Source organism: Phoca vitulina, unplaced genomic scaffold (assembly GCF_004348235.1).
Source record: "Phoca vitulina isolate PV1807 unplaced genomic scaffold, GSC_HSeal_1.0 scaffold29, whole genome shotgun sequence".
NCBI lineage: Eukaryota > Metazoa > Chordata > Mammalia > Carnivora > Phocidae > Phoca > Phoca vitulina.
Genome location: NW_022589732.1, coordinates 4,605,270 through 4,617,694, shown reverse-complemented (window position 1 = coordinate 4,617,694; position 12,425 = coordinate 4,605,270). Strand labels below are relative to the sequence as shown.

General features: G+C 42.5%; 1 non-coding gene across 1 annotated transcript; it reads right to left on the bottom strand.

Annotated features, from left to right (window-relative positions):
• Positions 1-5,881: 5,881 nt before the first annotated feature.
• TRNAE-CUC lies at positions 5,882-5,954 on the bottom strand. The gene has a single exon. It is a non-coding gene; the product is annotated as a tRNA-Glu (tRNA).
• Positions 5,955-12,425: the final 6,471 nt, after the last annotated feature.

The following is a 12,425-nucleotide window of genomic DNA, read 5'->3' as shown; positions in this document are numbered from 1 at the left end:
CAGGCCCTCATGTAGCTGTTGACTCTACCTGGAATACTCTTCCCTCCACTTTCTGCTTGGCAAATTCCTCCCACCCTTCAAGTCTATGGGGATCGATGGGACCAAATCTGACTGCTTTTATAGTGCCCATACTATTCCCTCATAGCAGAATTGTAATTAAAGTGTTTAAATATTTCTTTAATGTCTGTTTTCCCTATCAGACTGGAAGCTACATGGAGTCAGGGATTATGACAGTAACACCTGTTTTGTACACCTCAGTTTCTCTAAAGCCTGGCACAGGGCTTAGTATACAGTAGCCATATAACAAACGTGGTTGAATGTTGAATGAACTAATACATTTGAGGAACTTATAATCATAACGGGCAGTCAAACCATGTGAATGAATGAATGAATGAATGAATTTATTTATTACTAAGACATTTCAAATGTTGGAGTAAGGACTACCATCACTGGCAATTCCAAGTGAGAGATGTTGTGATGGTGCTTACAGAGGTTTTTGCTCCAATCAAGTCCCAAAAAGTTATTATCCACTGAGAGGCCAAAAGCAACAGCTCTTTGTCTCGAGGCTGTGGAAACTGGGGATCTTCTTTTAGATGACTTTCTAAGCCCTAGAGTTGGGCGAGGCAACTGGAGTGAGACATCATGATTGGCAGATGCTTCCCTATTTATGCCCCTTTTATTTTCTCTATCCTTCTTTGTTTCATCTCTTTTTTCACATCTTTCCTGCTACTGGTATTCTGTGACCCCCATGGACATGGTTTGGGTGTAATGATTCAATCTAAAGAGGAACATATTCTTGCTCTGCTAGAAGTAAGGATTTCATGCTAAAACTCATAAAGTGGTTCTTCTTGAGGCCACAGGTCTTGGCCTAGGAGAGTGGTTATTTGGGCTGAGAGTGTAAGCAGAATGGAATAGTTTGACCACAGTTCTCCTTTCCTTCTGCTTCAAGAACTCCACCCAGTTTGTAGGCAACCATGGTCATTTGATGCCCTCTTCCCTCTCTGAACCTTCAGCCATTTGCAGAGGCTATTCACCATGTTCCTCCCGAATCATTGTTGTAGTCCTCTTGAGTCCTCCCAGACTCCAGGAATCACATTTCCCAAAGTGTAGTTTGTATCCTACTGGCCAACTCAAGATGTGTGATGCCTCCCATTGCTCGCATGAATTCCCAGGCTCTCAGCAAGTATTCCAGAACCCTTGATAAGCTATCTCAAAATCCCTATCAACTCTAACCCCATGCAACACTCTCCCAAAACCCATGGTGCTCCCATGCCTTGAACTCTGATTACCATCCCTGTTTCACTCAGTTTAATGTTTCTGGGACTTTGCATACCCTGTTCTCATTGCTGAGAAACTTGCTTTCCCTGAGAGCTCTCTTCTGAATACTTCTTCCTAATCTCAGCATCAGAATTACATATTCTCTGCTCTGTACTCTCAGGCAAGTTTACTTATAAGTTATTTATAATTTGCCTTTAGTGAACTGTTTGTTTCTTGCTGCCTCTGAGCTCTGTGAAAGCAGAAACCATGTTTTATTTATATAATCTGTATATGATCTTGATTTTTCAGGGCAGTGACTTTTCTGTCTTGTTGCTCTCCTTAAGTACATGCATGGCCATCTGACCATACACCTGTTCAGAAAACAGTCCTTATATAGCCTCAGTACAGAAAATGCTCAGAAATTGTTTGATTGTCAAATTGAATGAACTGGGTGACTCTTCAAGAAACAGCACTCCCCTTGTGGTTCTCTGATTCAATTGAGAAAAAAAAAAATATATATGTCTTGGACCAGCTTTGTTTTTCTCCAGATGTCCTGGCAGCTAGGGAAAGTTGGAAAGAGAAAAAACAACACCTATCCATAAAGAATAATGGAGATTGAGGTTTGAGGTGAGGAAGAAGGTATTCAATGAATGAAATCAGAACCATTAAACTCTTGAGGTGCCTGCCCTCCTGCTTGTTGTAGCATTCTGTCAACACATAGCAACAGTTGCTTCTCCTTGCCAACAAGGCCTCACAATATGGACCTTTCATGAGAAAAACAGCAGCTGTAGCACAACCTGAGAACAACACTGCTTCTGTATTAAGAGCCCAGTTCTTGGGAGCTCTAATCACTTCCAAGATAGCATCTCCCCAATTCTCAGAATATCCCTCCAAGGGAAGGAGGAGGCTTATATTGTTATCGGCTCTATTTTGCATACAGTAAAAACAAGGCAAGCTGAGGTTAAGTGATTTGTCCTTGGTCAGGTGTGAGTCAGAGAGTGAGCCAGCAGAAGAAGCTTCTTCATTCCCAGGCCATTGTTCCATCCTCTTGGTATTGTCTTCAGGGTTTGGGAAGGTTATAGAAGTTGTTTGATCCAGAAGTGTTTACAACAGGGAGAATATGTTGTATCCTAGTTTGGGTGCCATATAACTGATGTAGAAACAGAAATATGAATATAGAGCTCTGCCTGCTATTCTTGTAACTGGTGGGGAAAAACTCCAGGGGGAGCGCCCCTTGGGCTATCCTTATTTCCTAAAATATAAATGTTGGCCACTGACCAAGAGAGCTCACATGTCACAAGTATAAGGGTAGTTGCATGTCTGTAGTTGTGTTTGTATTCCTTCAGTAACCCATATCTTTGTAGTACTTGTGTATGGCAGTCAGTTTGCTGGCCACTGGGGAGGTGGTATTGAACATGATAGTTATTGTCCTTGTCCTCAAAGAGCATCCACACTAGTGGGATCACATACATTAAACACAGAAAAAACAAATGCAATTGTCATGATGGATAAGTCTTTTTTCTTTTTTAAAGACATTTATTTATTTATTTATTTATTTATTTATTTATTTATTTGACAGAGAGAGACAGAGCGAGAGAGGGAACACAAGCAGAGGAGTGGGAAAAGGAGAAGCAGGCTTCCCGCTGAGCAGGGAACCTGATGCGGGGCTTGATCCCAGGACCCTGGGACCATGACCTGAACCAAAGGCAGATGCTTAACAACGGAGCCACCCAGGTGCCCCTGGATAAGTCTTTTTTTTAAGCAGGCTGGGCCCATGCATTAAAAAGGTTCCTAATTTATTTCTTATCTCTCAGTAAGACATTCAAGACCCATTGCCATCTATCCTCAAAACATCTTCCATTGCCATCCATCTCCGACAATCTCCTCCCCTCCTCCTGCAAACACAGTGTTTCCAGCCCCACCAGACTCTGATTACCATTCCCTCCTCCTGCAAACACAATGTTTCCAGCCCCACCAGAGTCTGATTACCATTCCTGCGCCACTCAGTTTTATGTTTCTGTGGCTTTGCTGAAATGAGTTGAGAAACCCTTGGCTTCTCAGTTGACAAACCTTGGCTGAAGGTGAGGGTGTGGAAAGGATGGAGTATAGTGGGGTGAGGCCATCGAAAGGTCTGGCGGGTGAGCACATGTGCTGAAGGGGTTGGGAGGATGGCTTGTCATGATGCCGAATACTGTGCTGAGGCCCTTTGTCCAACATTTTAGCTAGTATGATTGGAAAAAAAGCTGGATTAAGAGACTGGGTACCTGGGCTCTAGTCTTGCCTAGATCTTCGGCAAGTCACATTATGTCTCTGACCTCAATTTTCTCATTGGTCACAGAAGCAGATAAGATTAGGTGTTCCCTGAAGGCTTTAAAGTAGGACTGGACCTATAGTTCTTCAACTTGATTTTACTTGTATAAAATACATATGTATGTGTATGTGAATATGTGTATAGGGGCACAGGGTGATAGGATAAGGGAGAATGATTTTTTTAAAAAGATTTTATTTATTTATTAGAGAGAAAGAGCGAGAGAGTGCACAGGAGCAGGGAGGGGGGCAGAATGATAAACAGGCTCTCTGCTGAGTAGGGAGCCTGATGCCAGGCTCGATCCCAGCAACCTGGGATCATGACCTGAGCTGAAGGCAGACACTTAACTGACTGAGCCACTGAGGTGCCCAAGGGAGAGTGATTTTTAAAATTGGACCAGCCCTTGGGAATTACTGGTTTCTTCTAACAATGCATAGAACCTGTGCTAAGGTAGAGTTCTATATTCACATTTCTGTTTCTACATCAGTTATATTGTACCCAACTCAGAACACAATATATTTTTCCTATTGTAAATACTTGTGAATCAAGCAACTTCTGTAGCCTTCCCAAACCTTGAAGACTTTTCTCTGCTCCTTCCTTCCTGGGCCCCCAATCTACGTGGGGAAGGGGGGTGCAGGACAACAATGTGTCCAACTCTCACAAGAGGCCTAAGTGGATGCCCTGTCAGGAATGTCCAAAGCACCTATCATCCTGGACCTGGTTACAGAGCCCCATCAGCTTCCCCAAGGTAAGTCAGTGCTGGCTTCCAGGTCACTGAATTAGATCTTGATTTTTACTCATTGCTCGTTTCTGGGGAGGGAGTCAATTTCCTGGCCTTTTCTAGCTCTCAGGTATATACTGATTAAGTCTTCAGGTTTATTCCTAAGATGTTAAGACTCCTTCACAACACTAGTGGCCCAGCAAAGTCTGATTTTTAAACCAAAGAGATGTGTTGTACACTTGCTAGCACCAGGTCCTTGTAGACAGTTGGGTAAGAGAATATCTTAGTGACTCCTCCAAACAAATGCTTGTGAGTTTCAAATCAATGGGATGAGTTTTACAGAAGCGGTAATACAACAACATTTACATGTTTTCAAGTATTTAAAATCTACTCTTTCCAAGTGGAGTAGACCTTTCCAGCTTTCTTCCCAATTATATAATTTATTTCTTTTAACCAATTTAAAAGTTATGGCCTCAGTAGTAGATCTGAACCAGGTAGAAAAGGTCTGTCAAAAATATATTCTCGGGGCGCCTGGGTTAAGCATCTGCCTTTGGCTCAGGACATGATCCCAGAGTCCCAGGATGGAGCCCTGCGTCGGGCTCCCTGCTTTGTGGGGAGTCCGCTTCCCCCTTTCCCTCTGCTCCCCGCCCCGCCCCACTCTTGCTCTCTATCACTCTCTCTCAAATAAATAAATAAAATCTTAAAAAAAAACCCTTCTCATCCATAAATGGCAAAATAGAGCCTTCAGGTTTCCAGCTACAGAGTCCCAGAAACCAAGTAATCCTCCTCAGGCTCTGTCAGGGTCAGCCAGGAAAGGAATGAGTCAGAAATGGCGCTGGTTTCGGCAGCACAACGCCTTACCTTCAGGCCCAGAAATCCAAATCCCATTTCAAGAATGTGGTTCACATAGCTTTGTTTTTGTGGGCAGGGAGAGTAGAGTGGGGGGAATTGTGCTTTTTATCCCTCGAAGAGGGCTTTGCCTTCTGCATTTGTTCACAGCACCCTTCAGTTGGTTACCTTATATAGAGCCTACAGCTCAGGAGCCAGACTTTATGGGACCCTCAGTCTCTCTCTTTAAACATAAATCTCTGCTCCTTGTGAACAGGTATGGAATGAAATTTGCTTCAGAAGAAATCTGAAGGTTGATATAAGATTTTGGGTTTTATGTGCATAGCAATCTATTCTTACTACTTCCAATCACTTGGTAGTATATGGAGTTTTGAGGTCTGAGTGCTTTTTTTTTTTTCTTTTTTTCCCCTAAGATTTATTTATTAGAGAGAGAGAGAGAGAAAGGAGGGGAAGGGGCAGAGGAAGAGGGAGAGAGAATCCTCCACTCAGCTCAGAGTCCTATGTGGGGCTCCATTTCACAACCCTGAGATCATGACCTGAGCCGAAACCAAGAGTCAGAAGCTTAACCAAATGCACCACCCAGGTTTTCCTGGGTGTCTTTTCTTATTGTTTAGTAAAGAATACAAAGAGGAAGTCCTCTTGGTTGGCAGCAGCTAACAATAAGCATTTTGGTCTTGGGTTCTCATTCAATCCTCACTCTTGATTGATAATTTCTTTTTTTCTTTCTTCTTTTTAAGTAAGCTCCATGCCCAACATGGGGCTTGAACTCACGACCCTGAGATTGAGAGTCACATGCTCTACTGACTGAGCCAGCCAGGCCCCCTTGGTCTTGGGTTCTTAATTGTTAAGGACTAAAATGCCAAGGTTGACTTTTTATTAGCATGTCTCTTTTCCTTTAGGAAAAGGTTTTAAAATAGTCCACCCAAGATCCTCCCATTGCTGGTTCGAGAGATGACTTGTGCTTGAATTTGGCCAATTAACATGACAATGTCAATGACAAGATCCATTTCTAGGCAAAAGAGTTGTTCTTTGAAACGTATCGTCTGAGGGTGTCCAGGCTGAGAGGCAGCTTCTCCTCTGGGACTATTTGGATTTTATGTTCCTGAGCCAAAAAACATTCTTTAGCATTGGCTGACAAAATGGGTTTCAGAACAGGAGTTTCTAAAGCTGCAGTGGAAACTTTAATTATGTAGATCCTGTCAAAATCCATCTGCTTAATTCGACTGTTTCTGGGTAAGGTATTTTATTTTTCCAGCAGTTATTACTTGATGACTCTCTGATAGGAATACGAAATTAGCTTTTCTCATAGGCAAGATTTCTTCTTTATACTTCTCAGCATTAAGAATATTTGTGTTACGTTGAGGCGTCTTCCTAGAGTTTATTTGCTTCATAGCTGATTTGGTGGAGACACTTAAGTGACTTTTAGAGCTGAAAGGTAGAAGTATCATTTAAGGAAATGTTACCAGAGGTTTCAGTGTGATAAGGACTTAATGCCTAGCGAGTACCCATGATTTATGTAAAGCCTTTCTATAGTTTTTAAGGGGAGAGGGGCATCGAAGTTGTTTTGGTTTGTACAAGACCCCAGTACTTGACAGATTCGTGATCTTAACCACGAACCTGTGGCCGTAACTTCATTCAATGTGCCTCATCTGAACAGTTGGAAATCCTATATTAGGCAATATTTACATGTATGATGAGCATTCGTGGATTTGCTTTTGGGGAGGGAGTGCTTCTGGAGAGGCAGGGTCTGAAGTTGTTGCTAAATGTATAAATATTGAATGTGCCAGCATCTGGGATTTTTCAGCTTAAATATCAGAGAGTGAGCCTTATGCAAGCAACGGACTTAGTAAAACTGTTACTTTAGGGTGCTTGTCTGGATAATAAACTGTAGGACAAAACCAGCATTTTCAAAATCAGTAATGTCATGTGCTTTTTAAATAGAGATTAAGGAAAACGTACACTGTAATTCTCAGTGTTGGGAAAACCTCAGTGAAAGTATATAGAAGAAAGTGGACTCGCCAGTGGAGATAATCTCACATCTACATGGGATTAATTTCACTAGGTCTTCAAACCAGGAAAGTTTCATGGCAAGTTTGGGAAAACAGCTCTCTGGGACTTTGAAATTGGGGAATGAAATGCAAAGCTTTTGTAGAGCTACTTCTGGATAATGAACATTCCTATGATAGGGTCATTGCTCCATATGCAAGTCTTGCTTTCCTGGGCTTGCTTTCCTAGGGTGGTTTTCTGTTAATTAAGACCCTCCCTTGCTTTTCCCATTTTCCCAGGTTTTCAAACCCTGAGTCATGTGACTCCTAAGGGGTAAGTGGGTTCAGGGAGAGCTTACTGACAGGTGTGGTCTGGTCCCTGCAGTCGGGGGTTGGGCCTATTGTTGTGCTCACCTGCTTTGGAGTCTTTGCTTTGCCTCTTGTCTCTGAGCTTTGAATCCTTCCTTACCAGACAGGGTTTAGGGCTTCTCCAGCCCTAATAAGACATGTCTTGGAGATTTTTCTCATTCTCTAACCACCTCGTCATTTAAATTTTCAGGTCCTCGAAGAAAACAGGAAATAACCTGATTATTTTCTTCTAGGAATAATTCAGATTTTACTGTGAGGTATAGACAACCGAGTTAACCTTTCTGTACCTGAGTTCTGCTTATTTGTTTTTCCGATCTCAAGGGAACACAAATTCTTTTGTTTCAGAATCGTCAGTGAACATGTTAACAATGTATGGTGCTTTATTAAAAATTCATATTCTTGGATTCCATTCCCAGATTTTATGATGGGGTCCAAGTATCTATATATTAAACAGGCTCCCTTGGTGATTCTGGTGATTCTGGTCCAAGAACCAAGTCTGAGAAACAGTGATGTTTTAGAACTTTAATGTGGAAATAACTAAGTGACTGATAAGTCCAAACTTTACAGACGAAGAAATTGAGCTTAAACAAGATGGTAAGCCCACAGCTAATCAGAGGCAGATCTGGAACTAGAAACCAGGTCCCCTAACTTTTAGTTAATGAGGCTCTACGTTATAAGGTGAGATATAACAAAATAGAGGTAAAACAGCTCAGGGTTTGTGTGATTGAGCAATGTGGCTGCCTCCAGCATGTGAATCTGAGGACGTTACTGAAATGCAGGAATAAGAGGCCCACACAGGCCCTTTTCTGAATGATCTGGAAGAGGCTTGGTGGAGGATGTCAAGTTGAAACTTGCACCTGGTTCTTAAAATCCTCAATTTGACATCCTGGCCAAGTGCGCATCTATTTGGTTGAAGACTTGTTGGATTGAAGGTTTCTAGGGATAGAGTTTCTCCCAAACCTCCTGAGCCTCAGCTCCACCCATTTTCTACCAGCTCTGATCCTATTACAATTAGTTCTACATGGAAATAAAAATCTCTCCTGCCCACCTATAGTTCCTACCACTGATGCTGGTCCTACTTTCAAGAGAGAACAAGTCTAATTTGCCTTCCACATGACAGTGATCATGTCCTCTACCTAAATCTTTTTTTTTTTTCTTTTTTTTTGGTCTAGACTGAACAACCCAACATTCTTTGGCTATTCTTTGTATAAATTAGCTTTAAATATTCTCTTCATTCTGACTGTTTCCCTCTAAAAGCAGTCTGTTTGGTCATCTTTGGTATTAAGATATGGCACCTGGAATAGTCACAGTGCTCAGTGTGGTTTGATCAGTTTGGAATTCATTACTTCTAGACACTTGGCTCCTAATCATGAAGACTAAAACTGTGTGATATTTTTGGGTGGCCCAATCACATTCAACTCACCGTCAATTAAAATCCCAAGTTTTTTTCACATGTGCTGCTAAAATCATGCCTCCCTCACCTAGTTTTCATTCATGACTTTTTTGTCGTTGTTAACACCCATGTGTTTTACTTTACGTTTATCCTAGTTGAAATTAATCTTGCTCGACTTACCCCACCATCCCAGATAATGGGACCTTTTTTTTGGATTCTGAGATTGTTATTATTAATCCAAGATTATTTGATTCTATTCAATCATTCATTCCACAAATATTTATTGAAAACCTATGATATGCCAATCATGATACTGGATATTATGACGAAGACAGACATATCCCTTCCCTCATGGACTTTATGGTCTAAAGAGGTATAGAAACTAGTCTCCAACAACGTGTGCCTTCCTGGTGATGATGAGGTTAATATGGCATGTACTGGGCACACGTGGCAGGGGGGAGAGAGGTCCAGAGGTAAACATCTAATCCGGCCTTGGTAGGCAGTGGTTAGGGAACATTTCCTTATGGAAGTGACCTCTAAGGTAAGATGTGAAAGCTATGACATCAGAGACAGAAGAGAGTTCCAGGCTGGAGAATCACAGGAGTCCAGGACCAGAGACAAAGAAACCACGGCCAGGGGAGCAGGTCATGCGTATGGGTGGATGGGACTGGCAGAGACACCTATCAAGGGAAGGGCAATGGGAGCATCTGTGGGGTTTCAGCCTGTCTGGGCTCTCGATGGAAACATTGGGCAGCGATGTCTGAGACTAACATCAATCCGTCCACCAGTCGTCCTTGGGGAGGGTGGTTGCCAAAACTCCAGTCTCTGCCTTTCTCCTTCCTGTCCACAGAATATCTTGAGAGATTTGGCCAAACATCGTGTAGAAAATCAGACACAGCATGTCCCTTGGTTGAGCAGACTAATAACCTTATTAAAAAGAAAATGTGGTTGGCCTTCGTCTGGCCTGACCTGGTCCTTATGAACCTGTGCTGGCCACCTGTGACCGATGTCTGATTTCTTGTCTGGACGACTCCCCTTGACATGGTCCTTTCTCTCTCCACCCTGGGGAGGGAGCAAGTGAAAAGCCTCTGGGAGATGGATTTCCTAAAAATGTGACGGTGGGTAGATTATGAAATGTGACGTGGAAAAGACCATCTCTTGCTCCGAAGAAGTCAGCTGGGTTAGAGGGAGCCCTCAGCACTCTGGCCGTTAGAGTGCCAGAGAGCTAGGCCCCAGAGTCAGACTACCTGGGTGCAAATCCTGCCTTTCTCTGTTATCATCTTTGCAACTTTGGACAAAAGCTTGACTTTCCTCAACCGTGAAAGGGAGACCGAATGCCTACCTCACAGGGCAATATGTATTTGAAGTGATGAGATAATGGATGCCCATGCCTGTTACATAGTAAGCACTTAATAAGTGTTCTTGATTATTTCTGAGAACAAATAATATTCATCAAACCACAAAGAATTTTGTGCCTTCTAATTTCTTGCCTTCATGTGGTTTTTCTGATGTTCTCCTATATGTTCTTAGTGGAGCAGCCGCCCCCCCCCCCCACTCCTTTCTGTTTGTTATAGCACTATGAAGTGTCAAAGAAATGAAGTGTTTGGAAACAACACTATGTATTTCTTTTGACAGGAATGATCCTTTTCTCCCCCTCTTATTTTTGAAGGCCTGGCACCAGCTAACCAGACCAATGTGAAGAAATGCTTCTGGTGTAAGCAAGTTGGCTGTGGAGGGTGCAGGGCTCCAGGCCTGCATGATCGCCCCCACCCCCCACCCGCAAGTCTGCAAGGAAGGCCGTGGGTGGACCTCTGACAGGAGGTATTCTTTCTCAGTGCTGTGTGACATCCCAGTCAAATGGACGGAGTGAGTTTTTGTGATTTTGCAATGTTTCATTGTTAATTTGTACTGTAGACGAGCTACAGCACAGAGCTGATGGGGCCGCTGTTCAGGAAGGGCTCTTACTTTGTCAGTTTGTGTAAGTCACTGATGGACCAAAAGTTGTATTTCATTTGTAAGTTAGGAGACCAGAATGAGTCTTTGAGCCCTCTGCATTTGGAAATCTGCCCTACCATTCCAACCATTCACACAATGTAGTATCTAAACTTTCAGTTGGTAATTCAGGGGAACTGGAGTTACTTATTGTGTTTTCCCCCATGTTTGGATCAATGTAGGTGAACAGGTAAGGGCTAAGGCCAAGATTTGTCCTTCAGGACACTTGAGGAGCTTTCTGGGGGTTTCTAGAGAACAGCCACGTGTGAATGTTAATTTATGTCTTTCCTCTTGTTCCCCTGGGAGTTGAAGTGGTCAAGATGTTACCAGCCTCTCTCCCCATCCTCCAGTCTGAAACAAGGTGAGCTTGTTTCAGGAAGAGACATGGATGGAGATGGTGCATTTTTAATGAGAATGGCATGCCCTCTGCAACCTCCTCAGGCGTGGAGCTCGGCCGGGAGCTGGGAACACCTGCTCTTACGTGCTGTATGTTTCAACCCATTGAAAGATCTTAGTGCAAAATCAAGCATGGAATGATGTTCTGTGGTTTTCAAAAAGGTTCCTAGAGGGTTTGAGTTGGATAGGCTGAGAACAAACCCATTCACCTGTAACGGATATAACCAGACTCCAATGTCTGGTGAGGAAAAACCGGACCTGTTTTACAGAACCTGAGACAGTTGGGCTCCTCATGCAGAACGTTTATAACATTATAGCCTGGCCCCAAATCCAGCCAAGCTCACAGTAGTAAAGAGGGTAAGTGTGTTTGGGTCTGTGTGTTTATGCAATCGAGTGAAATCATCAAGTTTGTTCTTTAGAAAAACTGCAGATCAATTTTTTTGCATCTCTGAATAATGCCAACTCGTAACCTCATGAGGAAGCTCATAGTTATCTTCCAACCTAACTTTTCTCAGTTCCTTTGGAAAAATAAACTTGTTCTATGAATCAGTTAGAGGAATCTCCGTTTTTTTTTTTTAAATATCAAAGAATTGGATTAAAATGGATTGTGCAGGAAATGTTGTCATTAAAAAGGACCAAGAAAAGAAGACATGCTTCATTATTGAATGGAATATTCATAATTTTTCATATCTATCAGCTCAGTGTGTCCCTAACATGTTTTTAAGATGTACAAAAAGAACGCATATTATAGCTCTTCTTCTTTCTTTCTTTCTTTCTTTCAGGAAAGCAAAACAAATGCCAACATAAACCCTTGGTTTTGAATACTTCATTTCTCTTTAGTTGAACAAAATGACGCCATTTTTTTCTCAATCCTCTCTTCCAGGGCTGCTCTCTACCCAGCCATTGTCTAAAGAGCTTCATATAAAGGTAAACCCTGCGAGGCCTTGAGAAGGGTTTTGCTACCAAGCTATTGTATTTAATCACCAATGATTACTAGTTCCTACCTTCTCTGCAGTTAATCGTGGATTTCGGGTTTTTCAGTCAGGATAAAGAAAGTTTAAATGTCTATAGGAGCTCTCAGAGACCCGCAGGCTTACTGTATTTTTCTTGGAGCGCACTCTTAGTCAACATCTTCCTGAGTGCTGCCTTTAGGTA